The 7288-nt window shown below is 41.6% G+C and overlaps 1 protein-coding gene across 1 annotated transcript in view; it reads left to right on the top strand.

The window, feature by feature from the left end:
- Positions 1-327: 327 nt before the first annotated feature.
- Positions 328-7288, top strand: part of THSD7B (thrombospondin type 1 domain containing 7B) — a 1126819-nt gene continuing 1119858 nt past the window's right edge. The window contains exon 1 of the mRNA XM_067742059.1: positions 328-419. The gene's annotated coding sequence lies outside the window, so the exon portion shown is untranslated. The remainder of the gene's footprint in view (positions 420-7288) is intronic.

Genomic DNA, 7288 nt, shown 5'->3' with positions numbered 1-7288 from the left:
TAAGTCTGGTGGATTATATGACTGTCAATATCCTGTCTGTGACAGTAGAGTGTGATTTTGCAAGATGTTGCCTTTGGGGGAAGCTGGGAAAAGCATACAGGGGATTTTCTCTGTAGTATTTCTTACAATGCATGTAAATCTACAAGTACTGCAATAAAAATTTTAATTAATAATATAGGGCCTGGACTTCAGCTTTCTCATCGCATCTTTGCTGTCCTGCACCCATCCGCAATAGATCTTTGTTAAGAGTCACCTTTCTTCTTTCTTCCTCCACAGTCCTCCTGGGGAGGAGGTCTTAGCTTCGGTTAAGTCGCTCTCTTCTTTTTACAGGAATCATTCTCCTCAGGTGACTGTCCTTCTTGGGCAAGAGCTTTGACCACAGAAAACCCAGAAATCTGAGACATGGAGTTTCTTGCAGGGTAAGTAGAATCCAGCCTCTTCTTATTCCAGGGCCACACCTGCAGCTGCAGAAAATCAGGAGCAAACATCAAGACTCCAAAGGCATGCCCCTGCATAGCTTTCCCTCACGGCCCACTGAACAGTTAGAATGCTGCATCCACAGCACGAGAGACTCACTTCTCCTGTAGCATCGTCCTACCGTGAGGCTCCGAGGTTAGTGGCATAGCTTTCGATATCGCTGGTTAGATCAGGAAATCGTGGACCAGCAATCTGTCCTGTTCATCGTTGTACCTCCTAGCATAGGGCTGTCCATTAAATGTTGAGTGAATGAATGAATGCTGAGCCTGGCTTTATTACTGTCCAGTTTCATTTGGAAGAGGCAAGGAGGAAGACACAGGGGTTCTCTAAGAAAATGCTACGTGGCTCTTGTCAGGATTCATTCCTCAAGGCTGGAATCAGGGCTTCCCTGGTGCCTCAGTGGTTAAGAATCCACTTGCCAATGCAGGGGACATGGGTTCGAGCCCTGGTCCGGGAAGATCCCACATGCCATGGAGCAACTAAGCCCATGAGCCACAGCTACTGAGCCTGTGCTCTACAGCCCGTGAGCCACAGCTACTGAAGCCTGCACGCCTAGAGCCCATGCTCCACAACAAGAGAAGCTACCGCAAAGAGAAGCCCATGCACCGCTATGAAGAGTAGCCCCCGCTCAACACAACTAGAGAAAAGCCTGCGCACAGCAACGAAGACCCAATGCAGCCAAAAATAAATAAATAAAATAAATAAATTTATTTTAAAAAGGAATAAAATATTTTAAAAAATAGGCTGGAATCAGTGACAACATGATACTTTATTTCCCCCCATCCCCCTGATTTGCATTTTAGGCGTATGTTCTGGTTGAGCAGTTCTAAAAACATGTTAAGAGGAATATTGGGCAAGGCTTGATGAAGAGAGTAGACTTAGCCCTTTGGATCATGGCAAGTTGTTCCCTCTGGTTTTTGAATATTGGGAAAAGTGCTCTATAACAGAATTGGAGCTGGAGTCCCTGTTTAGCTGCCATCCTCAGCATTCTACTCAGGTCCACTCGGCCTCCCCAGCCCTTTTCGTAGCTGTCTTTCATCTAAGATGTTTTGCAGATTCTTTCTGATCGATGGATAGAAGCTGGTCCTCATCTCAGCATCTCTGTAAAGCCAGCTCTGCTTGCAACAAGTCGCTTCACGATTTCAAAAGTTTCACTTCATGACATCTGGAATAAAATACCTTTGAGTGAAGAATGTCAGCAGAAATATCAAATGGCCTGTTATACAGAGGAAGGAGGCTTGAGTCTGGGGCCCCTATGAATGTGTGCTGCAGACATCAGAGTTTAGGTCAATGGCCAGATTAGCCTCCTATCTTGTCTGTGAGCAATCAGCCTAACCAGGCAATTGTACCGTGTGTGCTTCTGGCCTCAGCAGGAGAGTAGACAATTGGTCCCCCTTGGCAACCATCAGTCTGTCCTCCTTACCTTGATGGCCACTAGGACTGATGCTGCTGTGGGCTATCTAGTTGGTCTTGGGGAACCAACTTCTAGCTTAAAAGGTGCCCTTCTCTGGGGGACCATACTTGTTTGCCTTCTAGATTTATGGAGTGTAGTCTTAATATTATCGCAGGATGGTGATGGCAGTAGAGCCTATGGTTGAAGTGTTTGGAACCAAAGTACCAGAGACCCATATAGGGAGTTGCTGGACTGTGGACCCCAGTGGGGGAAGAAAAGAGGGCTGCCTCGAGCTGTAGATCTGTAAGAAAACATTGTTGACTGAATCAACACCATATCTGACACATACGTATGTAAGTCATGTAATTGGAATAGGAATGTGAGCCTTCTGCATTCTCTTTTGAAAATATCAAAGGGTGGAGAGGGGAGAAAATCTGGCCAGAAAATCTTTTTAAATTTTTTTAATTTTAATTTTTGAAAATTTTATTGCCATATAGTTGATTTACAATGTTACGTTAATTTCTGCCGTACAGCAAAGTGATTCAGTTATACACATATATGCATTCTTTTTTATATTCTTTTCCATTATGGTTTATCACAGGATATTGAATAGAGTTCCTTGTGCTACACAGTAGGACCTTGTTGTTTGTCCATCCTCTATATACTAGTTTGCATCTTCTAATCCCAAACTCCCAATCCCTTCCTCCCCCACCCTCCCTCCCCCTTGGCAACCATCAGTCTGTCCTCTATGTCTGTGAGTCTGTTTCTGTTTTGTAGATAAGTTCATTTGTGTCATATGTTAGATTCCACATATACATATGGTATTTATCTTTCTGATTTACTGTGCTTAGTATAATAATCTCTAGGTCCATCCGTGTTGTTGCACATTGTCCAGAAAATCTTGTTCTTTGCTCTCTGTAAGGTCCCACAGACTTTTTGTGACACTCAGCCTGAAGAAGTTTTCCTTCCACCAGTCCCACCAGTGATCAGCTCTTCAGAGGGCATGGTTTGGGATGTAAGACAGAAGGGGGAAAGATTGCATCTTGAATAATTTAAAATTATGTTTTATCCTTAGGACACATGCTTTGCTATAGTTCAGGGGTGTGTAGACTACTGCTATGATTAATATACTAGAAATCTGTTTAGTGGGTCACTGAATTTAGAAGCTTTTCATCATCTACATCTTCCTAATCAATAGGTATTAAAAGGCAAGTGCTATCAAGTAGGTGGTCTAGGAAATTTTCAGTTAAAATGGAGTTTTTGTTTTCAAAAGAGGAGGAGACATCTATAGGTTGAACTCTCCTACTTTTATTTATTTATTTTTTAGATAACAGTCTCAAGTGTGTTTCAGTGCTTTAAAAAATGTTTTAGGGCTTCCCTGGTGGCGCAGTGGTTGAGAGTCCGCCTGCCGATGCAGGGGACACGGGTTCGTGCCCCGGTCTGGGAGGATCCCACATGCCGCAGAGTGGCTGGGCCTGTGAGCCATGGCCGCTGAGCCTGCGCTTCCGGAGCCTGTGCTCCGCAACGGGAGAGGCCACAACAGTGAGAGGCCCACGTACCACAAAAAAAAAAAAAAAAAAAAAAAAATGTTTTAACCGTAGTTTTTTCTGATTTAGTTTAATCAATACCAGGGTAAGTTATTTCACTCTGTGGTATACTTGTGACATGAAATGATTGATTAACTGGAAAAATCTCTGATGGAATAGTGGCTCTAGGCAATGATTATCAATGGCTACACAAACACTAGGTGAAGGTTTATGGGGAGACTTTTTAGTGGGTGAATCAGGTTGACATCACCTGAACTCATTGATTATCACAAAAAGTGCAACAACCAGACATTCTGTGCCTCCTGATGTGATGCAGTAGGACACCACAGCATGGTCCATAACATCTTGTTGCTAAAAATATTGAACCTAGATGGAATCAAATCTCTAGATCCAACTACCAGTTTATAGAAAATACAGAGGAAAGGGGAACATGTTGGATGACACCACAAGGATACATTCAACCACTGGACAAATGACCAGTTTTCTTCAAAAATAAATGGCATGGAGAAGAAAGGAGAGAAAACGGTTTTGGACTGAAAGAGACTTAAAAGACTAATCAAACAAATGCTATTTGCAAACTTTGGAGGCTGATTTCAACAAATTGACTATAAAAATACATTTTTGAGACAATCAGGGAAAAATAAGGGTGGTTATGAGGTGATAATTAGAAATTCTTGTTAAGTTTGTTGAATGAGATAATGGCATTATGGTGAAGTTAAAAAGAGAAAAAAATCCCAATCATTCAGAAATACATGCTGAAGTATTTATGGGTGAAATGGTAGGAGATCTGGGTTTTGAAATCCAATATGAAAAAAGGTGGAAGGCAGAGATGAAATAAAAATGGCAGAATTATTGATAATTATTGAAGCTGGGAATAAGTACTTGGGGTTCATAGTCTAGTCTTTCTACTTTATATGTTTGAAGTTTTCCGTAATATATGGTTAAAGTAAAGTTGAAACATGTTCTAGTTTTTGTCTGAAGGCCTCAGAGAAATGAAGCAGAAGACATAAGTAATGGAATAAGCTATGCCTCTAAATGATGCTTCCATTTTTCTTTTTTTTATTAAGGATATGTTTTGTGGCACAGGCTTGAGCTGTCTTAGTTGAGGGGAACAGGGATCCAGAGAAGGAAGTGATAATTGCTCATCAGATGGAGGAAATTTAGAAGGGACAGTGCTAAGTTTAACTGTCTGGAGGTTGTTGGATGCTATGGTCTCTGAATGTTTGTTTCCCCTCAAAATTCACGTTTTGAATTCTAATGCACAATGCGATGGTGATAGAAGTTGGGGCCTTTGGGAAGTGATTAGATGATGAGGGTGAGGCTTCATGAATGGGATTAATGCTCTCATAAAGATCCCATAGAGCTCCCTAGCCCCTTCTGCCGTGTGAAGATGCAACAAGAAGTCTGTGACCCAGAAGAAAGCCCTCATCGGACCATGGCACCCTGATCTCAGACTTCTAGCCTCCTGAACTGTGTTTATCCTTTATAAGCTACCCAGTCTGTGGTATTCTGTTATAGCAGCTGGAAGGGACAAATACATTGGGCTATTTTTAATTCGGATATGTTTCCGTTTTCTGCCAAGACCTATCCGCAGTGCCTGCTAGAACGTCTGGGAAAAGATCGGGCACTTAATAAATGTTGACTTGATGAATGATTAAACTTCAATTAATTGGCACCCACCTTTTGTATGAGTGGCCTAGATAAGGCTTTAACAAACAACCAATGCAATGAGTAATCGATCTAAACAAATCCTTAGTGTTGGAGAGAAAATGACCACTATTAGGTGTCAGGAATATTATGCCAAATAAATACAAAGCATCTTCGTTACAGTTAGGCACTGGGCTGTTTTAGAGATGGAGTCACTGTACCTGTTCTGCAGCCTCATGAATTCTCATTATCATCTCCCTGGTTATAACAAACAAGAATAATGCTAAAAATACTAATTTCTTAGGGACAGTATTACCGGTGTGGAGACACAAGATTATCAGCAAACGAGGAAACAAAAGGGGCTTCAATAAAATTACTTCCTATCAAGTATAATAAACATGTACAATAAGTTATTATTAAGGACCTTTGAGGCAGACCACGTTAATGAGATATGGAGACACCTAAACTAGATTTCAAGTAAAAAAAAAAAAAAAAAAAGAGAGCAAGAATAAAGGCGAATGTAAGAGAGAAGAGGAAGATGGAAAATGAAGAAAAAAAAAAGGAGTAGGTATGATGAAAATTGCCCTGCCATTCTGTGGCAAGAGTGAAAGCAAACCTAATGACTTTCTCTGCTTTCAGTTTTAAAAATAAGACATTTCTCAGATATGAAATGTGGTCCATTATCTGTCAGTGGTGTTCCGAGTTGTCTTCAGGCAGCAAATGTATGCCATAAAATAAAGTTCAAATTCCCCACACCCTCCTTTTAAGGGGCGGCACAAATCTAGCCTGTTTGGAATATTGGTTCTTGATGACAGTTTTTCTACCCTTGCTTAGAGGAATACACGGACGCGTATGATGTGCGTGTGTGCGTGCGCGCGCGTGTGCGCCTGTGTGTATGCTGTGGTTCATAGATTTTAAGATGAACCCTTTTTTCACATTTCAACATTTCTGAAACCAAGGTGTGTGTCAGGGTTGAATTGGCAGCATTTTTTTCTGTCTTGATGGCTCACAGAATAATGTTGCGTATTATCATCGGCCACATCTTACGTTGTAAATTTGATTTATTTAGAGGCAGGGTAGGGTGGGGAAAGAGGAAGAGGACAGGAGTGGGAGAAAATGTGATGATGCTTTGTATAATGGCATCATTTAGAAAAAGTGCTTTTTAATTTCAATTCCCAATATTCATTTGGGTGACTGGGAATAAAAGTGGCACTTGCTTATATTCTTTGGATGGATCCGTGGACATGGTTAAACTCTTCCCTCTGAATTCTCCTTCACTTGTTTGTTCCAGCCTTTTCTGTTTCTCATACACGTGCAATTTTAGCTTGGTTCGAGCTCCACATTTACAACTTTCCAAAATGCACCCATGACTTAGATCAACTGTTAGTTTGAGAAAAATCAACCATGAAAAGATCTGAGAAGAGCGTCAGAGCTGTACTCTAAGGTGGGACAAAAATGCCCCTTAATATCTTAGAGAATTCTACCTCTTCTGAGTCCAAACATATTAATGTGTGCCCAAGCTGTGATTCTGCTTCTATTTGTCATTTCTGGTTTTCTGGGCACAAGCTCACGCTAGATGCCAAGCAAACTGCAGGCTTCAGCTCAGCAACTATGAAATAAAGGGGCCTTGGTTCTCTCCTCCAGGAGGGAATTGCTTTTAACCCTTCAAAGCAGTTCCTTTGGTTCCTTTTTGTAGCTGTAAGTTTTAGGGATTCCTACTTAGAGGTGAGGGCATTAACTCTCCTGGGCTCAGATGGCATGCCATCCATCACACAGAGGGAGAGGAAGTGCAGCTGGAAAACCAGTGCCTCCTCAGATCAGGAGCCTTGAATATTGAATTCTCATGCAGGATCTGGCATCTCTTATACTGGTTTTGATTTTGTGATACAACTGAGCTCAGATGAACAGGTGATAGACTGTGGCTCTGGTTGGATCAGCAAGATGGTGCTGCTCGAGGTTATGGGGCAGATAGCAAAGGCATCTGAATATTGGTCGCTGAAAATCAAGTGATGAGTTTGGATAATAGGTGATAGAGAGAAAGCAGTAGCATACAGTCTCTGGCTCTATCTCTAACCCAAACACCAGGCAGAAATTCAGTGAAAAATACTCATCAAATCAATTGAGCCATATTAGCGTAGGCAGGGTTTAAGAGTTCTGGGCATACACTCATTGCAGACAGTAGAAATGGGGTGATGTTTGCTTGCCTCCTATGCAAATGTTTTTT

This window comes from Pseudorca crassidens, chromosome 6 (assembly GCF_039906515.1).
Source record: "Pseudorca crassidens isolate mPseCra1 chromosome 6, mPseCra1.hap1, whole genome shotgun sequence".
NCBI classification, from domain to species: domain Eukaryota; kingdom Metazoa; phylum Chordata; class Mammalia; order Artiodactyla; family Delphinidae; genus Pseudorca; species Pseudorca crassidens.
This window is presented reverse-complemented; position numbering and strand designations above follow the sequence as displayed.